The following is an 11,031-nucleotide window of genomic DNA, read 5'->3' on the forward strand; positions in this document are numbered from 1 at the left end:
GCTCCAGCGTGGGATGGGTCGGGCGCACCAAAATATTGGCAGCCATGCAAACGCGAAGGCAAGTCTGGTCAATGACCAATTTTTTGGATGGGCTGCCGAGGGCTGCGATCCAAACAACCTCTAGGGCTTGGCGGGATCCGGGAACCATAAGGAGAAGAGGCGTTCCGGTTGGATTTGAACAGAGGGGATGGAAAAGAAGGTAGAGTGCTCGTGGAGATTGTCCGAAATTACTAGTTAAGGAGTACTCGTTGCGAAGATCATTCCAACTTCTCCAGGTTGCGACAAGTGGCACGCTGCATGTGCGCCACTTGTCGCAACCTGGGAGTTTTCATTTTTTTTCGTGGATCCGTTTATTCAAAACGTTTTAGTATCTCTTAAACTGCGCGTCCAAATCTCGAACCGCTTTCGCCGTTGGATTTCTCGCGTCGAGATCTTCAAAACTAGATCCCATGTTAATAGCTTTTGACGAACTTTTTTTCACGAAAAAACCGGACCAAAAAGCCGAACCGGGAGCACGGGTTTTTTCGCTTTTCGAAGGAGGCACGCCCGTGCCTCTGACGAAATCATAACCGTGCCTCTCGCGGAAGTAAAACTGCTGACTCTCGCTAAATGAAAAAAAACACACCCTTTTTTTTCGTTTCCGAGGAGGCACGGCCGTGACTTTCGCGAAAGCACAACCATGCCTCTCGAGGAAGCAAAACCAAGACTTTCACAAAAGAAAAAACAGAAAATACATTTTTTTTGTTTCAGAGGAGGCACGGCTGTGACTCTCGCGGAAGCAAAACCGTGACTCACGCGAAAGAAAGAAAAAACAGAAAACGCATTTTTAGGTTTCTGAGAGGCACGGCCATGACTCTCGCGAAAGCACAAACGTGACTCTTGCGGAAGGAAAAAAACAAAAAACATATTTTTTTTCGTTTCCGAGAGGCACGGCCGTGACTCTCGCGAAAGCAAAACCGTGCCTCTCACGGAAGCAAAATCGTAACTCCCGCGAAAGAAAAAAAACGAGTTTTTTTGCGAAAAAAAATCGATTTTTTTGTCAGAAAGCTAGGGAAGACCGGTGGAAAACCAAAACGTCGAAAAAACCAGTTTAAAAGGCCGAAAACGCGTGCTGAAAGAAAAATCCGGAGGAAGCGCCCAAAGCGCGACACGTGGCGAATAGCTGAGAGCACGCCAAGTGGCCCTAATCATTGCGAGGCTCTCGAAGGAGCGCTCGCTAATTAGCTGCTCTCGGATTTGTCCTGCCATGAGATGGAGTTTGCTTACTGGGCTGGGCCGTGAGCTATTTATCGCATTGAGCCAGCCTGGAAATTTCTCTTGCTGAAGTATTCTGACAAATCGGGCCGGTCCACTAATGCACACTGAAATAGAAAAACTATGTAGCAAACGAGCGAAATCACTAGTTAAGGATACTTCTTGCGGAGATCACTCCAACTTTCTCAGGTTGCGACAAGTGGTGCGCTGCATGTGCGCCACTTGTCGCAACCTGATAGTTTTCTTTTTTTTCGTAGATCCGTTTATTCAAAACATTTTATCTCTTAAACCGTGCGTCCAAATCTCGAACCACTTTCGCCGTTGGATTCCTCTCGTCGAGATCTTCAAAACTAGATCCTATGTTGACAGATTTTGACAAACTTTTTTTCAGGAAAAAAACCGGACGAAAAAACCGAACCGGAACACGCGGTTTTTTCCCTTTCCGAAAGAGGCACGCCCGTGTCTCTGACGAAATCACAACCGTGCCTCTTGCGGAAGCAAAACAGTGCCTCTAATGAAATAATAAAAACAGAAAATGTGTTTTTCCCTTTCCGAAAGACGCACGCCCGTGCCTCTCGTGAAAGCACAACCGTGCTTCTCGCGGAAGCAAAACCGTGCCTCTCGCGAAAGAAAAAAAAACAGAAAACGCGTTTTTTCCCTTTCCGGAAGAGGCACGCCCGTGCCTCTCGTGGAAGCACAACCGTGCCTCTCGCGGAAGCAAAACCGTGCCTCTCACGAAAGAAAAAAAAACAGAAAACGCATTTTTTCCCTTTCCGAAAGAGGCACACCAGTGCCTCTCGCGAAGGCACAACCGTGCCTCTCGCGGAAGCAAAACCGTTCCTCTCGCGAAAGAAAAAATACGTTTTTTTTCGTTTTCAAGAGGCACGGCCGTGCCTCTCCCGAAAGCACAACCGTGCCTCTCGCGAAAACAAATCCCTGACTCTCGCGAAAAAAATAAAGAAAACGAAAGAACAAAAAAAGACTGAAGAAAACCCGAAAAACCTAGTAGAAAGAACAAAAGTTTTTTTGGATATTCCGTGAACTGGTTTTAAGTTTTGCCACTGCTCTGTGTTTTTCTTCGCATTGTAGTTCGTCATCCTGAACCAGTCAGTCGGGGTGGCTAGCGTGGTGTATACATGTCCAAAAGGTACTGGGTTCGATACCTAGCCAGGTGGCAAGCAGTTTTTGCTGTTTTTAGTCTTGCGAGAAGCGAAACAATCGCGAGAAGGGAAACAATCACAAATGGGCCGGCCCAGGGTGACCTGCGCCATGTGCGAAGGCGCGACAACTTGCCTCAATAAGCGGCGAATAGGAAATTCCTTTGAACTGCGGTTGTTTCGAACGAGCTAGGCGGTTGCCACTGCACCACTTTTGACATCACTAGAGGTTGAGGCGCCACCTGGTGGCACCACCTACGCAGGCATGTGCGAACATATCTTGTTTTGGCATATTCGACTATCATGTTTGGTGCTTAATCTCACTCATGTAAATCAATATGTGCATATGATATAACATTAGGATCTATTAGTTGCAAATCGATCAAACATATAGATACTATATTATTTGAGTTTAGAACCATCATAGGCAGTGGTACATCTATTAAGGATATATATGTATGACTCACCCATGAAGCATAAACAGCTGAGACGATGCATTATACAGTTAAAAAAGCGAAGACAAGCTAATATGGAGTGTGCCAGCTTAGCTGATGAAAGGGACCTCATGAGGCCATGACTGAGGATCAAATAAAAGAACACCTTTCAAAGTCCTCGAGAGGCTTGACATCATCCATTTCCACATTAGAGCTTGATGCCTCTCATCGGAATTACCAAATACTAGAAGCTAACGCGCGCTTCGCTGCGCCATTCTTCACATGAGATCCACATTTCCCTCCTTCCATTGGTGTTTCTATTTAAATCATTGTTTGCTCTAAAAACAACATAAGCCATTGTTTGTCTGCAAAATAAACACAATTCCAAACCTTGGAAAATATGTAAGAAAACAATATCTTGACTGAATAATCGACCATAGTGACCATAGCAAGGGCAACATAATCGGTATCATGTATTTGGCACTAACAAACATGCTTATGTTGTAGATAATTAAAGGAGAGAGAGAGAGAGTTAGAGTAACATAGGTAGATATCGTATCATAATAAATGTTACGCTACTATGTGTCATTCATAACAATAAATAAGATGATTTATGATACTAATCTATGATACTACTCCCTCCTTTCTGGTTTATAGGGCTTAATTTGATAATCTCTTCAACTAAGGTGGATGATGAATGGTGGAACTAATTTCGTAGTTTACAAAAGTACTTAATTAGTACTCTCATTTTTCTCAAAAAGTTATATATACCAATGCATTAGTTATACCACATGCATGGAAGACCACTAAATGACCAAGAACTTCTACATGCATTGGTGACTTTTTCTCTTCATCCTTGCATGCAGTGATTTAATACACCTTGAAATCTGAACATGCGATGGTTACTAGTAGAACTGAGATTTATAAAATGGAAGAACAATTATTTTGAGATGAGCCCTATAAACCGGAAAGAAGGGAATATGTAATATGAAGGTAGTATCACAGACTAGTATCATATGTATGATACTCCCAACTATACGTAGCCTTGAAGAGAAGCGGATATTTAATGTGTGAGATTGGATGGTCGGCTCCCGTATCTGTGTCCGGACATCAGTAAGTGTGCAAATACCGGACACATTTGCGGGTCAGTTTTGGGTAGATGCTCTTAGGACATCTCCAATGCTGGCCTTGAAACTGCCTACATCCATTCGGATTGCGCTGTCCGGACCGCTAAAGCCATCCAACATGGGTCTGTATCGGTCTGCATAGCGGTCCAGATGTGTTTTCTCCTGCAAATTGGACACAAAGTGGGGGAGGTTTGCGGGAGTTCGGGCAATAGATACATAGAACTCTGACACCCAATGCCCCCTCCCTGTCTTATTTCATTCCACTCCTCCCCTTCTCCCCCTCGCTTTGAATCTGCACCCTCCACCTCCGCCGTAGCTGTACATCTCTAGCCACCGCAGAGCCATTGTCGGACGTCCGCAAACAGCACCAACGCGCCCGCTCGCCTTTACGACAGAGCTATCCACCATCGACTCATGGTTTTTTGTACCCATCGGTGATGAGTAAAGTCTATTCTAAACCTTGACCTCGTAGAGCTTGTCGGCACTGATCCCTAACGTCTGAATCCCTAAAATCGGTACCCTCACCTCTTTGATCCCGGTTAATATCAACCCTAAACCTGTTTGGTGCATCGGAAAAAGATCCATCCCGCCCGGGATCACAGTCTACTATCGCTGACATCCATGCCCCACATGTCATATACATTGTAATCCATCATGACTAGCGCAGGGGTGTCCATGAAGGTCTAGTGTGCTCCAGCATGACGTCGTCGATGTTAGAATAGGATACGTAGAGGTAGTAGTAGTTATGTTTAAACTTCTATCTCTTCATCTGTTCTTCTCCTCCAAGTTGTATCTGGCTCTCTCGTTGTAATCTGGAAGTATCCTAACGATGGCCTTCCAGAGGAGGAAATTCGTGCTACCCCAAATCAAGGGAGCACAGATGGAACACTTCCTTGACGCCGCAAGCCCGGCGTCCCCTCCTACCATCACCGTCACCAAAGATGGGAAGGAGGAGCAGGTCTTCAACTACGCCCGGTCGATCTGGTACGCCCAGCAGCAACAAGTACAAGGATACCTTATGGGATCTCTGTCACGTGAGGTTCTTGCGTAGGTCGCTACCATTCAGACGCCGGCTGAGGTGTGGAGTGCCATCCACGCCTCCTTCGCTGCCCAGACGCAAGCACAGATCGTCAACACCCGCATCGCCCTCGCCAATCTGCACAAAGGGAGCATTTGCATGCCCGATTACCTGGCGAAGATCAAAGCCTTCGCCGATGAGATCGCCTGCACTGGTGATCCCCTCTCTGAAGGAGAGATAACCTCCTATGTGCTCAAAGGGCTGGACATCGAGTATAACCCGGTGATCTCAGCCCTGGCTGCACGTATCGAACCGGTGACCATCCAAGAGCTCTACAATCAGCTACTAAGTTTTGAAGCCCGTATGAATCTGCTGCAAGGTAACAACATCCGCCAGTCATCGGTTAATGCTCTCACACGCGGTCGCGGCGCTGAAGGCCGAGGCCGTGGTCACATGGTCACCAACAGGGGCACGGACGCGGCAACAGCAACAAGAGCTGGCGTGGGCGCGCCAACAACTCTGGCCCACGCTCCTCCGGCGCCTCCTACTCCAACACCAGACCCCTGCCAGCTTTGCAAAAAGCCAAGGCATGAGGTGAATGATTGCTGGCATCGCTATGATGGAGACTATGTAGCCGAAGGGCGCCATGTTGCTGCAGCCATCAGGGAGCAAGAAGAAGCTGGGGACACCGTCTGGTATGCTGACTCTGGAGCCACAGACCACGTTACCAGTGAATTGGAGAAGCTTGCAAACCAAGAGAGATATTATGGGAATGATCAGATAAACACCGTCGCCAGTGGAGGAGGTATGGACATATGTCACATTGGTCAATCTTCTATTAATTTCCCTAATGCTAAATGTGATCTTCTTCTAAAAGATGTTCTTCATGTTCCTCAAGCCAACAAAAACCTTGCTTCCATGTCTCGCTTGTCAGCTGATAATAATATCTTCTTTGAAACTCACCCCAAGTATTTTTTTCATTAAGGATCAGGCAACGAGGGAGCTCCTCCATCACGGTAGATGCGTCGGTGGTCTATATCCTATCGCATCAAGAGCTTTTAGCCGCAAGCGTCATCGTCAAGTCTACTCCGTGGTCAAGCCGTCCTTAGAGAGGTGGCATCAAAGATTAGGTCATCCTTCATTAAAAATAGTTGATCAAGTAGTGAATAAAGGCAATCTTCAATTGTCTAGTAGTGAGAATAAAGAGTCTGTTTGTGATGCTTGTCAATGTGCCAAGAGTCGTCAACTCCCATATCCTAGGTCAAATAGTGTGTCTCATGCTCCATTGGAACTGATATTCAGTGATGTATGGGGTCATGCCAGAGATTCCTTTGGAAGAAACAAATATTATGTTAGCTTCATTGAAGATTATAGTAAGTTTACATGGATATACTTGCTTAAGTTCAAATCAGAAGTCTTTTCTGTCTTCCAAGAATTCCAAAAACTCGTCGAGCGTCAATTTGACAAGAAAATCATTACAGTCCAGAGTGACTGGGGAGGAGAGTATGAGAAACTCAACTCTTTCTTTCGAAGCATAGGCATTGAGCATCATGTTTCATGTCCACATGCACATCAACAGAACGGTTCTGCCGAAAGTAAACGCCGTCATATCATTGAAGTAGGCCTTTCCCTTCTTGCTCATGCATCTATGCCTCTCATGTATTGGGATGAAGCATTCCTTGCTGCCACCTATCTTATCAATCGTTTGCCTAGCAAGGTTATTGAGAACACAACTCCCTTAGAACGATTGTTTCATCAAAAGCCAGATTATAATTCCCTCAAAGTTTTTGGATGTGCTTGCTACCCTAATGTTCGTCCTTATAATCGCCGCAAACTTGAGTTTCGCTCCACTCAATCTGTCTTTATCGGCTATAGCAATCTTCATAAGGGTTACCAGTGTCTAGCAGTTTCAACTGGACGCATCTACATCTCTCGGGATGTGATTTTTGATGAAACTATCTTCCCTTTTGCCAAACTTCATCCAAATGCGGGAGCCCTCCTTCGAGCAGAAATCTCTCTTCTCTCGGATCCTTTGACACGTACTGATCACGGGGGAGAATTAATAGAACATGATCATGTGTCTAGTCCAGAAGAAAATTCAGATACAAATGAAAAAAGTGCAGAACTTGGCTATGATTTTATGTGTGCAGAAAAGGACGAAACCAGCGCTGGATCCGATGCTGATTTGGCGCAGAACTTCGGCTTCAGGGAAGGCACGCGATCCCAGGCTGACAACCCGGTCGCTCGGCGTGCAGCGGTGTCTTCCGCATCTCCCGTGGCGCCAAGTGGTGGGACCAGTCCACCTGCCGAGCCCGTGGCCGACCGAGACCCAGGCGTGGACCCAGTCGGCGCGGGGTGCAGCCCGTCCGCGCGCGCCACATGGGAGCCGGCGCGTCATGTGGCCGACAGCTCGACCAAAGTGGGACCCACCAACAGCGCCTTGCGGAGCCCTCCTACTGGGGCGCCTGGTGCGAGGCGAATCTCGCAGGATCCCGTGCCCTTCTCGGATCTGGAGCCCTGTGGCGCGGCAGTCCAGGGTGATTCAGCCGGATCTTCTGCGGCTGGCTCTGGTGTTGTGGAAACTAAAACAGTCGCTACACGTGTGTCACCTAAAATTTCTCAGCGCCATACCAGATCAAAAACTGGGGCAATCAAGCCTAAGGAATACAAGGACGGTACAGTAAGGTATGATCCTCGCAAGTATGCTTTTCTCACTAGCTCCGGTGAGCCCACTCATTTAGCTAAAGCTCTTGCTGACAAAGAATGGAAAGGGGCTATGGACAATGAATATCAAGCACTCATGAAAAATAAAACGTGACATCTTGTACCACCAAAAAAGGGAAAGAATTTGATTGATTGGAAGTGGGTCTATAAGATTAAAAGAAAGTCTGATGGAAGTATAGATAGATACAAGGCTAGATTGGTTGCAAAAGGGTTTAAACAAAGGTTTGGAATTGATTATGAGGATACCTTTAGCCCTGTTGTTAAGGCAGCTACTATTCTACTTGTATTGTCTATTGCTATTTCCAGAGGGTGGAGCTTAGTTAGCTAGACGTCCAGAACGCGTTTCTTCGTGGTGTTCATGAGGAAGAAGTGTTCATGCGGCAACCACCAGGGTATGAAAACAAAAACACACCTCATTTTGTCTGTAAGTTGGACAAAGCTTTGTATGGCTTAAAACAGGCCCCAAGAGCCTGGTATTCTAGGTTGAGCACTCAGTTTCAACAACTTGGTTTTATTCCAAGCAAGGCAGATACCTCACTATTCTTTTATAACAAAGGCAACATCTCTATGTTTGTTCTTGTCTATGTTGATGATATACTTGTTGCTAGTTCAAGCTCAGAAGCCACTAACTCTCTGCTTCGTGATCTTAATGTGGAATTTGCGCTCAAGGATTTGGATGCGCTTCATTATTTTCTTGGTATAGAGGTAAAACAGATCAAGGATGGAATACTTCTTACACAAGAGAAATACACTACAGATATTCTAAGAAGGGTAGGACTGGAACATTGCAAATCAGTAAGTACGCCACTTTCCACTTCTGAGAAACTTACAGTTGAAGGAGGTGAATTACTTGGAACAAATGATGCAAAAAATTATCGGAGTGTTGTTGGTGCTCTACAATACCTAACGTTGACTAGACCTGATATTTCATATTCTGTCAACAAAGTATGTCAGTTTTTACATGCACCAAGTACAGTTCATTGGACTGCAGTAAAGAGAATTCTGAGGTATCTAAAGTTTACAATGGGACATGGAATCAAGATTGTTAAGTCACCTTCCATGCTAGTTAGTGCACACTCAGATGCTGACTGGGCAGGGTGTCCTGATGATAGAAGGTCCACAAGTGGTTTTGCTGTGTTTCTGGGATCAAATCTTGTGTCATGGAGTGCAAGGAAACGGGCTACTGTGTCAAGGTCAAGCACTGAAGCAGAATATAAAGCTCTTGCTAATGCAACTGCTGAAATCATGTGGATTCAGACTCTTCTATATGAGTTAGGGATCAAGGCTCCACAAGCTGCAAGATTATGGTGTGACAATATTGGTGCTACCTATCTTTCTGCAAATCCTATGTTCCATGCACGTACAAAACACACAGAGGTTGATTTTCATTTTGTGAGGAAAAGAGTAGCACGAAAGCTACTTGACATCAGGTTCATTCCCACAGGAGATCAACTTGCTGATGGTTTTACTAAACCACTTACCACGAGGAGACTGAATGAGTTCAAGTATAATCTAAACCTAGAGAAATTTTCATAGCTTTGGATTGAGGGATGATGTTAGAATAGGATACGTAGAGGTAGTAGCAGTTATGTTTAAACTTCTATCTCTTCTTCTGTTCTTCTCCTCCAAGTTGTATCTGTCTCTCTCATTGTAATCTGGAAGTATCCTAGTGATATCCTAGACAAAGGGTTCAACGCTTCCTATCAAATCTTACAGTCGACACCGGGGCTGGCGGCAAGGCGTCAGAGGAGGGGGAGCTTTAGGGGGACGGACCGTGATGGCACGTGTATTGACGCAGTGGAACAATGCCTGCACGTCGAGGATGCGGGAGAGCAGCACGGCGCAAGCAGCTGGTTGGACACCGTGGACCCGCGTGCCGGCGATCTTTGTCACGACGTTGGCCGACAGGAGGTGCACGACGCGCGCATACATCGGCTGAACCGGCCTGCTCGACTTTGTTCGCGGGTCCTCGGTAATCACATCAGTTGGCGACTACGTGCTGCGGCGCGCCAAGAACCTGGTGACCAAGGTGCTCGGGTTCTTCCTCGAGGCGTCTCTAGCATGCTCCCGGCGGAGGCATGCTGGCGGGCCACGACAAGACGAGGGTGCGGTTCCATCTCACCAGGGCAGAGCTCCACGAGGGACCTTGTGCACCTGTACATGCACGTGCGCACCATGATTGTGAGGAACGAAAGCTCGGAGCTGGCTCCGCCGTACGAGACGATGACCGTGTCGGTGCATGCCACCATGGGCGATTACGCACGGCCCCAAGTCGCCGAGCCGTCGCTGAGTACTCTGCGGCGAACATTTTTGTGCAAAGCTGACTCGGACGATTTTTGGTATTCCGGCGTATTCACGTTGAAGCTGGCTTTGAAGCAGGTAGTCATGTGGATGGATTTTCCATGAGCTAGCTGACGTACGTAGTGACGTACATGCCGGCTAGCTTGATTGATCTGTACCGGCGGAACTCAGCTAGATGTCGTTCAATTGACGCAGGAGTACGCCCAAGAGCACGGCCTCTGACTCGGCTTCGGCGTCTTGGCGGGTGGAGTTTGCCACGCATCGCAGTGCTGGCTGTTGCAGCATCTCTTGGCGCGACAGCTGAGGGGAAGAGGATGGATATGACGTGCAGTGATAGGGCCTGTAATCCCGGCAGGGATTGCAGTTTTTCAGTGCGACAAACATGTCTAGGATCGGCGTAGGGTTGATTGTAACCAAGATCAGAGAGATTAGGGTACCGATTTCATGGATTCAAAAGTTGAAGTTCGATTCCGACCAGCTCTATAACTTCAAGGTTTAAAACATACTTCGCTCCTCCATGAGAAGCTGGAGCCAGCGATTTTTGGGAGCTGGAGCACTTCCCAACGGGGTCTTAAGTACAGCTAGCTGCATCTGGATTCACACTGCACATTGTAGACTTGTTTGAGCCACTGCCCCAATTAAGGTGAGTACAAACATGTAGATAGGATCAGATCCGCTTTAATCATCTACAGTAATTTGTAGGGACCAGTGCTAATGCATGTGATCAGATCCACTTTAATCCGAGGCGCTGGCTAAGCAACCATGCATGTTTGCACTCCAGTTAACACAAAAGGGAGCTCTCAAAACATATGAATAACCAACTCAATATCTCAAATATACATATGGTGCTCAAGGTTGAGACCAGCTGATCACTTGGGTACATTTTATCATGAACTCTGCCACAAATTTACACATTCGGATCCACCCACATTGTTTCTTCATGTTGTTCCCCAAAATTTGAAGCACTGAATTTGACCAGTCAAAGAATCACATGGCACCATGATGTGGTGTGGTAG

Source organism: Triticum aestivum, chromosome 4A, assembly GCF_018294505.1.
Source record: "Triticum aestivum cultivar Chinese Spring chromosome 4A, IWGSC CS RefSeq v2.1, whole genome shotgun sequence".
NCBI classification, from domain to species: Eukaryota; Viridiplantae; Streptophyta; class Magnoliopsida; order Poales; family Poaceae; genus Triticum; species Triticum aestivum.